Below are 15,126 nucleotides of genomic sequence, written 5' to 3'. Positions count from 1 at the left end.
AAGCTAGTGACATTAAAAGAGCGCTTGTTGGGAGGCAACCCAACCTGAGGTAATTTTCTTTTCATAGCTATTTCAATAAAAAGGTTAAATGATTGGAATGTATTGCAAGGAGCTAAGTTTGGTGTTTCACACCAAAACAATTTAAGGGAGAATAAAGGATTCTAAGTTTGGTGTTCCACCAAAATCTCATTTAAAAGCACATTCTCACCTTCTGCACAAAGGGTTACTAGCTCCAAGCAATCTGATAAATCATTTAATCATTGTCTGTTTCTAGTTTTTAGTTTTATTACCTTTAGCAAAGACTTAGGCTTTCACATATGGTTATTTTAATGCATAAGAAACATGGCAAGGGACTAAGTTTGGTGTTCACACACCAAAGTAAGTTCAAACGCCTACAAGAAAGTCTTGCACACTAACCAGTCATCTAAGGGCTTGAGAAACAAGCAACTTCCATTAACACTGCAGGAATTTAATCACTCTCTTGGGAGGACTACACACCATTAGCTGAGAGAAAGAAGAAGAAGCCACCAAGAGGTTGTATTGTCACTTAACTCCATCAGCATTGAATTGCTCTAAATTGGAAGTGTGAATATGCACATCTTAACAGTAACTGTTAGTTTAGTAGTCTTTGCATCATTTCTGTTTCAATTTAAAATAAGTAAGCTAGTCTAAGTGTGTGCTTGTGTGTTTACTTTCACTTAACAAAAAGCATGCTTTGTCCCCTGCATCTTTAATTCAATAAAAGAAATGTTTGAATGTGAAGTAAGATAGTTCTTTGTTAGATAGAAGTACAATAAAAGTAAGTGGTGGTATGTGTGTGTGATTGTATGATAGCTCACTTTTAGTGAATAAGAGAACTAGGATGTCTCCTTCTAAGTAGAAAGTGGCCTACTGTCTATGAATCTCAATCAAATAAAAGTCCTTGGTTAAAAAGAAAAAAAAAACAAACAGAGAAAAGAAAAAGCCAAAAATGGGCAATAGCATAAAAGAAAAAAAGAAACAAAGCTAGACACCAATAGCTTGAACCTTAGAATATATGCCTGTGGTGTCTTTGTACTAGGATCTGCTTGGATTATTAAGTTCTTTGGAGTGCATCAACACTTGGTGACTTGGGTTAACTAACCCGGGATCATTAGCTGAAAGTCCACTATCAAGAGCAACCTAACTACAAGGCATTTAGTAACCCAAAGAGGTGCTGGGCATCAATGTTCTAAGAAGAAATGTGAGCCAAGTGTCTATAGTGAATAATGTGTCAAGTATAAAGAAAGAAAAGAACTTGTTACACATGACACTGAACTAAAGCTTTTAGAAAAAAAATAATAATAGTCAAGGACAAAGGAATAATGAGAGGTTATAGCAGTGTGTTGCTTGATGCTTGAAGGGGGCTTTCTAGACCTAAAAGTCAATAAGAAGTGAGTGTTTACATATCCACAGAAAACCCCATGAACTACCAATAATACTCTGCTAGCATGAACATCCTCTTCCATTTCACTCTTTCTTCTCAATAATTCTTTTCTTGCTTGGGGACAAGCAAGCTTTAAGTTTGGTGTTGTGATGACAAGTCATCTTAGCCTAGTTTCACTAGCCTTTTTCTTTTGTTTTCACTTGATTTATGCACTTTCTTGAGCCAAAAGCAAGCCAATTGGGTAGATTTCCATGTTTCCTTTGATTCAATCAACCATGTATGAATTAATGCAATTTCATGAGATTCTATGCTATAATTGTCATATATTATAAAAGAATAACAAACTCATGATTTTAAGCAAAGCTTTGATGTGTTTGGTTGATTGATGATAAGTGAAAAGAGTTTTGAAGAAGGTTGAAGAAGGAAGAAATGGCTAGGAGCAAGAGAGAACAAAAATCTTGAGCAAAAGTTTGACCTCAAACTTTAGCTCAAACTTTTGGAAGAATTGAAAAACACTCCAAAGGAAAAAAGCTTGAGCAAAAGTTTGACCTCAAACTTTAGCTCAAACTTTTGGGAGAAAAGCTTGAGCCAACGTTTGCCTCAAACTTTTTGGCAAACGTTGGCATCACAAAATCAATACCCTGGAGGAAAAAGCTTGCGCCAACGTTTGAGGTCAAACTTTTGCTCAAACGTTGGCGCCACTCTTGCACACCCTGGAGGAAAAAGCTTGCGCCAACGTTTGAGGTCAAACTTTTGCTCAAACGTTGGCGCAACACACATATACAAGGGGGCCAACATTTGAGCAAAAGTTTGACCCCAAACTTTGGCTCAAACGTTGGTAGCAGCAAGAATGGGGCAGCTGGTATAAAAAGCTTGAGCAAAAGTTTGACCTCAAACTTTTACTCAAACTTTTACTCAAGCTTTTATGTTTTTCAACCCGGTTCACAATGGATCTTTCTCCAACTCCAAGAGCAATCAACCAAGGCCTTTATCAACCCAATTCTATCAAGAACAAAGGCCCAATTGAAGCCTTGAAGACCATTTGAAGAAAGTGTATAAATAGCTTAGGATTTAAGTTTTTAGAGAGCTTCCTTTTAGAACTTTTCATAACACTTACAGTAGAGAACGCACTTTACATTTTTTGAATTATTGTTTTAGAATTCTAGAGAATTGGGAAGGAGAATTGATCTCTCTTCTTCCTTGTTCTTGCTCAGCACTCTTTACTTTACTTGTTTTGGATCTTGGGTGGAGAATTGAAGAAATTCTGTTTCAATCTCACCTTTGGATCTTGTTTAATTTTCTGCTTAATTGAATTTCCTTTTCTGTTAATTGCTTCTTCTTCTATTCTCTCTACAATTTACATTTATTTATCTCCTTTGCAATTGTTCTTGCTGGATCTAGGAAGGCAGTGAGATCTAGACTCAGCTATCTAGTCTCTTGGGTCCTGAGATCTACAGCTTTAAATTTTAATTTCCCTGTTTTGTTGCAACACCAAGCTGATTTCCATTTTTGTCAAGATCCGGTTCAATTGAATCCATCTTCTACATTCCTATTGTTTGTAATTTATTGTTTCTTGTTTAATTTCTGCAAATCCACTTCCCAATTCCCTTTACCATTCAAGCCATTTACATTTCTTGCACGTTAAGATTCTGCAATTTACATTTCTTGCAATCTAAGTTTCTGAAATTTACATTACTTGTTCTTTAAGATTCAGCTTATTTACTTTCTTTGCTCTTTAATTTTCTACAATCTACCCTTCTCCCTTTTAATTTCATGCAATTTAGCTTCCGTCGAATGCAAACCACTCAAATCAACTCTTGATTCGCTTGACTAAATCAACCACTAAACTAAAATTGCTCAATCCTTCAATCCCTGTGGGATCGACCTCACTCCCGTGAGTTTTATTACTTGATACGACCCGGTGCACTTGCCGGTTAGTTTTGTGTATTTGGAATTCGTTTGTTTTCGTTTTCCGAAAATACGCATCACTTAGATCCTATTTTATTACTCAAATCAGGAAGCCAAGGTTTTTAATGAATTTAAATGAACTTGGCGAAATGAGTTATGTTATTCTCCCTTAAAGGCTTGGGACTCTGCCGAAAAACTTTGTTATAAAATTCCATTGTGGGATGGGTGATTTTGAATGTTCCCAAAGTAAATCTTTAACTTTCCATGGTTTTGGATGTTTTGGAAAGAGGATGCCGAGAGCAGCTTTGTTTTAAAAAGGGAACTTACTTTGAGTAAATTTGGCTTATGAGCCTGAGATGATTTGAGAAATGAGATCTTTAAAGCCAAGGCTGAAAAGAGTTGAAACTTGATTTCAAAGTGAAATGAATTGAGAAAAAGTGATTTATGGCTTAAATGCCGATTTTATGAGTTTAATGATGTTGAATGGTGGAAGTGCTGTTTTGTTATGGGCGAGAATGGTGTTCAAATATTCTTATTCAACTGTTACATCTTTTCTGGTATTTTCTTGGTGCTTAATGACTTGTTTAATTCTAATTGAGTAATATTATTTAAATCAATGCCAATCTTTTATATCTGTATTACTTTTGCATTGACATGAATTTATATTATCTCTCATTCCCCACTCTCTTCCCCATTGTTGTACATTTTGTACCACTGGCATGCCATGGCTTCTATTGTTTTCTCACTTGCATGTTGTAGCTACCATGTAATTGAGACCCTTATTATTTGGCATTAACCCACCCATACTGTATTTATTTTCCTATCTTTATTTCTGGGTTACTCTTCTTCCCTTTTTCTTTCAGGATGGCCACCCGGAAGAGAACCGGAAGACGTTTACATGGGGAGACAGGCAAGTCAATCTGCACAATCTATAGAGAAAAGCATCAGTTAAAGCCACCCGTCCACTTGCACATCTTAGCATGCACCGAGGACGGTGCAATCTTTAAGTGTGGGGAGGTCGATACCAATCTCCATGGGTTAGTACCATTCTGTTTCAACACCAATGTTTAAATTTTCTTTGTTAAATTAGTTATTGCATTTGCATATTTGTTTGATTTTATGCATTTAGTTACTACTTGGTTAAAGTAATAAAATTCTTTTAAGACCCTATCTTTAAAAAAATTCACTAATTTAAATTGAAATTTTTTTTATGTTAATACTTGTTTGAAGTTGTATTTGAAACATGGTTTTTGAGCCAAAGAACACACAACCTATGAGATTTTGAGCTTATTTACATGGTTACATTATTTAACCATAAATTTTTATTCTTGTGTATTTTGTTCACTATGATTGTAATCTATATTTTGTTCCAATCTATATGTCCATTATTTAGTTTATTTACATGCTTGCATATGATTGAGGCCATTGTTTGATTTTAGCTCACTTATCTCAAATAAGCCTACCCTTTAAATCACACTTGTCAGCCACTTTGAGCCTTTTAATCCCCATTTGTTCTGTATTTTACCGCATCACTAGCCTTAAGTAGAAAAACAATTAAATATCCCAATTGAATCTTTGGTGAGCTTAAGATAGGGATTGTGCATCAACTAAGTATGGGGAAATTATGGGAACTTGGGTTAATAAGAGAATGTATCATGTTTCTAATTTATTTGAATATTGGGAATGTGGGAACCTACTCATGAAAAACCAAAATAGAAAAATAATGGAGAATCCATGTGCATTGATAAGTTATGTTTGCTTTTATGATTCAAAAAAAAAGTGAAAAAGAGAAAAAGAAAAAAAATATATATATACATATAATATAAATAAATAAATAAGGGGACAAAATTACCCCAATGTTAAGTTAATGAAAAATCAATGCACATGTGATAAATCAAAAAGAAAAAGTTGATACATGAGTATGTGATGTAAAAGTGGGAATTTTGGGTAGCTAGGCATGAATTAGAATTATATAGAGTATATGTATGTTAGGTGAAAGTTTAGGTTAATTAAAGATTCAATTTATAGCTCACTTAACCATATAAGAGTTCCTAATCTAGATCTAACCTACTCCTAATCCTAGAGAGAAGTGAGAGCTTCTCTCTCTAAAACTAACTTTTCCTCCAAAAATTAAACTAAACTAAAGTAGTGTGTAAAGTATCTAAATTATGTTAATTTCCCTTCAATTCTTGGGTTAAATAGCATCAGAAATGAGTTGGATTGGGCCCACAAGGCTTTAGAATTTGCTGGCCACGTATTGCTTTAAGTGGATCATATGGCAGCAACGATGTGTGCGCGTACAATGCACGTACACGTCACCATACGTATAGCAACTATAGCAAATCTTATATCATTTCAAAGCCCCGGATGTTAGCTTTCTAACGCAACTAGAACCGCATCATTTAGACCTCTGTAGCTAAAGTTATGATCGATTAAGTGCGAAGAGGTCGGCTTGACAGCTTTTGCGATTCCTTCATTTCTTCATGAGTTCTCCATTTTTACATGCTTTTCCTTCATTCCCTTGATCCGATATTTGCCTCCTAAATCTGAAATCACTTAACAAACATATCAAGGCATCTAATAGAATCAAAGGTAAATCAAGATTAAATAATTAAGGACCTAAAAAGCATGTTTTCACTCTTAAGCACAATTAAAGGAGAATTTACAAAACCATGCTATTTCATTGGATAAATGGGAGAAAGGTTGACAAAACCCTCTAAATCCAACACAAGATAAACCTTAGATATGGGGTTTATCAACCTCCCCACACTTAAACCAAGCATGTCCTCATGCTTAAACCAAGAGGAAGCAAAGGATATCAACATTTATTCAATGAGATCTATCTAAATGCACCCTACCTATATGCAACTATCTACATGAATGCAACTAAATACAAAATGATTCTACCTACTTGGTTAAAAATAAATCAATCCTCCAAGACATACATGCACAAGTAGGGCTAAGGTCCCATGACGACTCATGAATCCTACCAATTTAAATATCAAAATGAAGTTCAAGTAGGCTTGCAAGAAGAATGCTCATGAAAGCCGGGAATCAAGGAATTGAGCATCGAACCCTCACCGGAAGTGTTTGCAATCTAGTCGCACAAGTGTGTAAGGTCGATTCTCTCAATTCTCCCCTAATCATGCTTTCTAACATTTGTTTTTCTTCTAACAATCAACATATATTTCATGCATGCATACAAGTATCATGAGGTCTTTTCTTTAGGTTATAATGGGGCTAGGGTCAAGGTAAGGATGCATATTTGGTCAAGTGAGCTTGAAAGTTGAATCTTTGATAAGCTTAGACTTCCCACCTAACCTATGACATCCTATACAGTTCAAAACTAACCTAACTACCTATTTTTCACTTTTTCACATACTCATGCATTCTTTTTCATTTCACAACACTTATGCATTGATTTTATTGAGCTTTGCTTTGCTTTGGGGCATTTTGTCCCCTTTTTATTTCTTTCTTTTTCTTTGTTTCTTTTTTTTTCTATTTTTTTCTTTTCTTTTCCATATTGTTGTTTTTTTTCTTTTCCTTTTCCTTTTTCTCATTTTTTTTCTATATACAAGATCATCAATGCATAAGGTTTTACATTCATTACACATGAGCATGTACCCAATTCCCAATATTTACAACAAATATACAAAACTACCCTTTTATTCACCCAATGTCCTAAGATTTCCCACACTTAAATGACACACACACACACACTAGCCTAAGCTAATCAAAGATCCAAATTAAGGACTTTTATTGTTTTCCGCTTTAGGGCTTGTAATGTGCTACATTAAGAACAAGTGGGTTAATCGTAGGCTCAAATTGGCTAACAATGGAAGATAAAAGGTAAGGCCATTTGGGTAAGTGAGCTAAATGAAATGATGGCCTCAATCATATAAATGCATGAATACACAAAATAATGGACATAAAGAATCAAACAAATCAAAGATCACAATCATAGAAAGAGAATAATGCACACAAGAAGGGAAAATAAGTGGTTATAAGATGTAACCACGCCATTAGGCTCAAATCTCACAAGCATGTGTTCTTAGCTCAAAAACCATGTTCCAAAATAAATTCTTTCAAGCAAGTTCAATAAAAAGTTTTCAAATTAGTAGGTTGCCCTAAAAACAACTTCTTGGAAAAGAAATCATCACCCTACCCAAGTAGTCCTAATAGGAAAGAAGTGGTAAAAATATGTACAAATTCTAACTAACATGCAACCTATCATGTAATGCAACAACTATCTAACGAAGAAAATAATAAAAAAAAATTTGGTGTTAAAAAGGAAATTGTTACCCATGGAGATCGGTCGAACGACCTCCCCACACTTGAAGATTGCACCATCCTCTATGCATGCAAAGAAGAGCAAGGTGGATGGGTTGCTATAATTGATGAGCTTCTTCGAAAGGTTGTGCGGATGACTTGTTCGTTGCACCATCTCAAAGCTTTTCCTTTTCCTCCTTTCTTGGTGGCCAACCTAAAGGGAGAGAAAAAGAAAGAAAATTAAGCCTATAACAAAGATATCAAAGCAAAGAGAACATAGGCGGGGGCTAATGCCAAATAAGGATAAGGTTCTCACTACATGGTAGCTACAACATGTGAGTGAGAAAATAATATAGGCAAAGGGCATATGAACTAACACTTGATGCAAGAGTAAAATCAAAGCTTGAAGAACATATTGAGCATCAAGTTCAAATAAAAAAGAGTGGGCATGAAAAACAATATTAGGTCATATCAATGCACAAAGACACAAGAGTCATATAAGATTAAGCATTGATTTAAAAGTTTCATCACCCAACAATATCAAACAAGTCAAGAGGCACCAAAATAATGCAAGAAATTCTCAACGATTGAATAGGAAAATTCAACACCATTATTAAAATAAGAAACTTAAAAAAAAAGAGAATTACAACAAGCTATAAAATCAAAATTAAAATGCAATGAATGAAAGTAAGCAAATGCAATAAAAGAAAATGGAAGAAAATTTTTTTTTAGTATTTTATTTATTTATTATTTTTTTAAATTTTTTTAAGAGAGGAAGAAGAAAGGTAGAAAGAAAGAAGAAGAAAAGAAGAAAGAAGAAGAAATGAGAAAGGAGAAATGAGAAAAACAGGGTGCAAATCCACGCGTACGCGCGCATGGCGCGCACGCGTCGATGGCTTTTTTTTTTTTTTTGAGAGTGACGCGTACACGTCATGTACGCGTACGCGCGAGTGGTTTTGTGCCAAAGGCACAATGCGCGCGCAGCGTTCGCACAACTCTTAGGTTTTTGGCTTGGGGTGGAATTTCTCAATCCACGCGTACGCGTACATGGCGCGTGCGCGCGGATAGGCAAAAATGCTTGATGCACGCATACGCGTACAGTGCGCGTACGTGCGGATGGCGCGTTTTTTTTCAAAATTTTTCTATATTTTTGCACCAATCCAAGCATTCCAAACCTCCAAACAGCTACCAAAACACCATAAAACCTTATTTAACATACTAAACTACCAATTATACTCAACAAATCAACCAAAAACATGAAATTAAACTAATTACCAATATGTACAAAAAGGAGAAAATGAAAAGAAGTTACCATGGTGGGGTGTCTGCCACCTAGCACTTTTGTTTATTGTCCTTAAGTTGGACTTATGGGGAGCTTCTTATCAAGGAGGCTTGTGCTTGAAGCTATCTTTGAACATCCACCAATGCTTGAATCTCCAATAAGCTCCATTCTTCAAAGTTAATATCTTCAAGCCTTGATGGAGTTCTGCACAAGCTATGAGCTCCCAAATTTGATTTTCCTTGTGCGATCCGGGTTCCCACACTTTATTTTCAACCCGTCTTGAAGTTGATCATTATTAGTCCATCCGGGTGGCATGACTTTAGAATTCTCATGTAAGTGACCAAACAACTTCCTAGACTCATGCAATTTGGTTCTCCATCAATCATTACTATACAACTTTGAGCATGCAACCATCATGAACTTAGAGTGATGTTTCCAACCACTACACAACTCTCGTCTACTTTTAACTCCACAAAGAGCTCTAAGTTGACCATCATTTTCAATCAAACCATATTCAAGTGAGAAAGTAAAGCTTAGGGATAAGAATTTTATCCACTTAAATGTTGTGTTGGATGGTGACTTGGGGAGGGAGACCTCCCCACACTTAGACAATGCGAGGTCTACTTCTTTAGGCTCTTCTTTAGTTGTTTCCACCTCTTCGCAAGCTTCTTCAATTTTAACATTTTCCCCTTTATCACTTGGCTTGGTGTTGTCTTCAAGAACTTCAATTTCTTGCCCAATGAGAGGTGATTCAATTTTGGATAGGAATTCATTGATGAATGAATTCATCTCTTGATCAACCTCTTCATATTCTTCAATTTCGATATACACCAATTCAACTTTTTCCTTTTGGTAGCTTTCTTTCGATTCACTTTCTTTTTCATTGCTCACTAAGGGTATGAGAGGTTGTGTGCATTCTTCTACAATTTCAACTTCATGTCCAATGGGAGAGGATTCCATTGTAGAGAGGAATTCATCCATGATCGAATCCATCTCTTGATAAGCCTCTTTCAAGTCTCCAACGATGATATGCCTTCGAGGTTGTGCACCCTTATCAAAATCAATATTAAGCTTCTTGGAAGAATGCTCCATGATGCTACATTCCCTTGGACTTTCAACATCTCCTAAATCTTCAACCACTTTTTCCTTTTCTTCAATGATCATAGGCTCCTCCAATTGTTCTAACACAAAGTGGCATCCCTCATTTTCCACCGGAGTTTCCAATCTCTCCTTCATGCTATGCTCTTCAATTGATTCTTCACATGTGGCCATGGAAGCACCTTGAGTGTTCAAGCATTGGTAGGCCAAAGTATGCACTACCTTGGTCAAATTAGTCACAAACTCTAGGGTATTCCTTTGCATATCCGCTTGGTCTTGAAGTAGCAAGGTGAGAAAATTATCCATTGGGGCTTGGGGTGGATAAGAGGGTTCATTATTTTGGAGAAAAGGTTCATAGTAGGAAGGTGGTTCTTCTTGGTAAGGGTATGGAGATGGTGAGTATTGAGGTGGTTCTTGGTAATAATTTTGATATGGTTGTGGTGGTTCTAAAGATTCTTGCTCATAATGGCCATGAGAATATGGTATGGGTGATTGGTCATATGATGGATATGAATCATACGAAGGTGCTTGGTATAGAAAGGCTTGGGAGTATGGTTGAGGTTCATGTTGAGGATAAGAGTTATAGGCATATGATGGTGGTGGTTGATTTTCACATAAAGTTTCACCATAGCCATTGAATTGACATGCGTTAGGATGTGAATTATACCTATGCCTATCCGGAGGTTGTTGCCAATAGGAGTGATCATTTCCTTGAAGCTCTTCCTATCTTTGTTGGTTCCATCCTTGATGCATATGGTCATTGAAGTTCACATTTCCTATAACACAATTAGAACCAAACTCATAGCCAAAGTGAGAATTCATAGGGGAAAAGCAAAATAAAACTAACAAAAATTAGAAACAAGCAAAATACAAACCTATTCACAATATTCACATATATACAATAACCAATAATACAACACCATTGCCATTCCCCGGCAACGGCGCCATTTTGATGATTGGACTTTTGTGTGGTCTAGAATTCAAAATAAATTCTCGTTGTAATATAGTTTCTAAACCAACAATAGTCCTTTTTATGCAAAAGATTGTTTGTCACAAGTACAAACCCCTAAATTTATAAACCGAAGTATTGGAACCTCGGGTCGTTCTCCCTAAGAATTGCAACAAAGTGTTCTTGTTATTGGTTATGAGATATTTTCGGATTTTCGGGATAAGAGACACGAAATATAAATGGCAATGAAAATAAACTAACAACTAAAAAGGTCTTGGCAAAGGTTGGTGGTCAAGGATCTCTATCATAATCACTAACCACAACATGAGAATTGGCAAGGATCAACCCCACTAAGTTAACCCCTAACTAATAGTAGAGGAAAGTCAAGTGAGCTATGTCAATCCAAGTCCATAAGTCCTAGTTCTCAACCAAATCAATTAGTGAGATCTAGAGTTAATGGCTCCCAATCATCAATCACTTGGACATTAGTAACTCAAGAGTTCCTAAGTTACCTTTCTAAGCCAAGAGCATAAAATTCTATACTAAAATCCAACTAAGTATTTCATCAAACACTTAGAAGACATAAAAAGAAAGTAAAATGAACTAAGCAATTCAACAATAAAAGAACAAGAATCATAAATTGCATTGAAATGAAAATAGAAGAAACAAAAGTGCATCAATATAAAATTAAAGAATTACAATAATTAAATGCAAAAATAAAAAGAAGAAAGGTAGAAGAAGAGGAATTACAAAGAGAAAAGTAAATCAAAGCATAAAATTAAACTAGATCTAAGAGTTCTTAATCTAGATCTAACCTACTCCTAATCCTAGAGAGAAGTGAGAGCTTCTCTCTCTAAAACTAACTTTTCCTCCAAAAATTAAACTAAACTAAAGTAGTGTGTAAAGTATCTAAATTATGTTGATTCCCCTTCAATCCTTGGCTTAAATAGCATCATAAATGAGTTGGATTGGGCCCACAAGGCTTTAGAATTCGCTGGCCACGTATTGCTTTAAGTGGATCATATGGCAGCAACGATGTGTGCGCGTACAGTGCGTGTACGCATCACCATACGTATAGCAACTACGACAAATCTTAAATCATTTCGAAGCCCCGGATGTTAGCTTTCCAACGCAACTGGAACCGTATCATTTGGATCTCTGTAGCTCAAGTTATGATCAATTAAGTGTGAAGAGGTCAGCTTGATAGCTTTTGCGATTCCTTCATTTCTTCATGAGTTCTCCATTTTTACATGCTTTTCCTTCATTCCCTTGATCCGATCTTTGCCTCCTAAATCTGAAATCACTTAACAAACATATCAAGGCATCCAATGGAATTAAAGGTAAATCAAGATTAAACAATTAAGGACCTAAAAAGCATGTTTTCACTCTTAAGCACAATTAAAGGAGAATTTACAAAACCATGCTATTTCATTGGATAAATGGGAGAAAGGTTGACAAAACCCTCTAAATTCAACACAAGATAAACCCTAAATATGGGGTTTATCAAAGCTCAAACAGAATTTCGGAAGCGCAAAACGTTCACACGAAGCTAACGAACAAGATACAAGATATAGGTACAAGAGAATAGAACAAATATATAGATATAGTAATATAAACATAGGGAACTAGCCGCAGCTTGCAGAGTTTAAGCTGACTAGTTACAATTATAAAAGTGCAGAGTTTCAGATTTTAAAATAGCTTATACAACCTATCTCTCAACATAGCCTCTAAGGCCATAAAGATAAAATACAAAAAGATGTGAGAGCAACTATAACAAAGTATGATAAATTAAACCACGGAAGAACCATACTCCGCTCTGTCACCATATCCGTAATCTCACCGAAGTAGATTATGACCTGCATCTGAAAAATAACAACAAAGTATGGAATGAGAATCGGAGGTTCTCAGTATGGTAACAGTGCCCAATGATGTAAGATGTAAGGCTCCAGGACGCCAAAGGCAATCCTAGAACTTCACATCACATAGTGATATTCAAGGTTAGAACAAAATAAATGAAAGAACTTAAACCATAAACCAGGGTTATCTAAACTTAGGGGGATTCTAACTAACACTAATCACACCACTGTATCCCACAGCCTTCGCCAACCTTACCTCCGTGCAATCCCATCACCACCACCTACCTAACCTCCTTAGCACCAGACAATCACAATTAATGCAAACAAATAAATCACAAGTAAAAGCATATAAAGCAAGTAGTTCAAGTAAGCAAATAGGCATGTTATACAATTAGGCAAACTCACGTAATCAAAGCAAACAAGCACATAAAAGATGCATATGATGAATGCCTATTCTATTGGCTCGTGATATCACTTGTCGGTCCATAAATGCCAACCCGACACATCCTTTTAGATGTCGCTTTTCTACCGCACCCACGAATATAGTGTCGGGCACACGCTATTCACCCACGGATATAGTGCCTGGCACACTCTTACAACAGAAAAAATTATCAATCATAATTCAATCCCAGGGACACAATACCCTACACACTATCATACTTAACCCAAGGATATAGTGCCTGGCACACTCTGTAAGACCCAGAACTTTTGAAAAAGGGCTATTATGAGATAATTTCAAATTCAGTATTTTTGTAGCTTTAATTTCAGGGATTCTTTATTAAAGAGAATTAAGGCAAGTTTTGATTTATTGAATTTAAGATAAGTTATGATTATTATCTAATTTTACAATTATTGGATTATTTTCTATATTTAAAATTATAAAGTTGGCAGTTACGAAATGATAAGGATTTTATATGATTTGAATTAAATAATTAATATTTTAAATATAATACTACTATTTTGAAAAATGAAGAAATTAAGTGTATTGTTTCTAATTTTTAGATTTGGGAATTTTATTGAAAATAATTAGTAAAATTGATGAACAAATAGTATTTTTCCATATACAATTAGTGTTGGATTTACATTGGGTTTCAATTACTATATTATTCCCAATTTTATGTGAAATTACCATAATGCCTTTAACCCTAATTTTCAAAATGAAACCCTTCCCTAACTTAACTCCTTCAGCCGCTGAGTTCCCTTTCTCCTTCAGAAGTTCAACACACGCAGTTTCCTTTGTTATCCCTGAAAGAAAGAAGCAAAGAACACGAAAAGGGGAATGAGGGAAAAGGAGATCCGGAGGAAGAGCACCGGGAAAGCAGCAGCTCGCCGGCCAGCCGTGTTCTGCCACCACGTCTAGCTCGCCGCCGATCGCGCTCCCGTTTGCGCCATCGCTAGGGAGAACAGAACCGAGAAGGGGTTGGCTCGCGAATGTGGGTGGTCATGGGCTCGGAGCCGCCGTGCCTTCATCACCACCGCGTCCACGCCGTGCCGCCGCCACTGCTAGGGTTTGCCGCCGCCACCTTATCATTGCCAGCAGGCACAGAGGGAGAGAGAAATCGGAGTTTTGCACAGCAGGGAGAAAGGGAGAGCACGACAAGGGAAGCCATCTCTGCCTGTGTCACCGTCGCCGGACCTCCTTGCCGTCGCCACAGAAGCTGCCTTCGTCGGTGCCGTCGGAGGCACGAATGGGAGAAGAACGCGCACTAGGGAGCTTACAGAGAGGGTGATGCACGATGGTGGTAGGTTATTCCGCCGCCCTTGCTGCCGTCAGAAGCTGTCGCCACAGCCGCCGTCCTCCTAGCCGCCGCTGTGGTTGTAGTCCGTTGTGTACGGTCACCGGAGAAGTCGTTGTGGCTGCTGAAACCACTGCCAAAGCTCCGGGCTAAGCTTCTGCCACTTGAGACCTTGCTGCCGTCGCCGGAAAAGTATGCCGATAAGGGTTCTATTTGAGGTTTCTGCCTTTTTGAATTTCGAGAAGGTTTTATAGCTGCACAGTTTTTATAGTTGATCCACCAATGCTTCTGGCCGCCGCCGGAGCTATTGCCGGGCCTGTTCGAAATCGCAGCTGCTTTGTTTTCGTATTACAGTAAGTATCTTATGTTTCAAAAAAGCCTCGCGTTAGTATTCAGTTGTGTTTGGTTAATAAATGTGAGTTTTGGTAACGTGAGATCGAGTCCTGATTATTATATGTTGTGATTAGTGTTGCTATGGTTATTGCGAAAGTGGCTGGGAGCTGAGGTTTTGGTTACCGTCAGTTCGTGTTAAGGCGGAAAGGACTTGATGAGGCGTTTGGGTTATGGAATTGCGTTTTGAGGTAGGGGCGCTTTCCGGAAACTATATTTTATATGTTGGAATT

The 15,126-nt window shown here is 36.8% G+C and overlaps 1 pseudogene; it reads left to right on the top strand.

Moving 5' to 3' along the window:
* Nucleotides 1–14,198: 14,198 nt before the first annotated feature.
* LOC148545966 (uncharacterized) lies at nt 14,199–14,757 on the top strand (annotated as a pseudogene).
* Nucleotides 14,758–15,126: the final 369 nt, after the last annotated feature.

Source organism: Arachis ipaensis, chromosome B9 (genome assembly GCF_059453495.1).
Source record: "Arachis ipaensis isolate K30076 ecotype BB chromosome B9, ASM5945349v1, whole genome shotgun sequence".
Taxonomy (NCBI): Eukaryota; Viridiplantae; Streptophyta; class Magnoliopsida; order Fabales; family Fabaceae; genus Arachis; species Arachis ipaensis.
The sequence above is the reverse complement of the archived record's forward strand: the minus strand, read 5'-3'. Positions and strand labels throughout refer to the sequence as shown.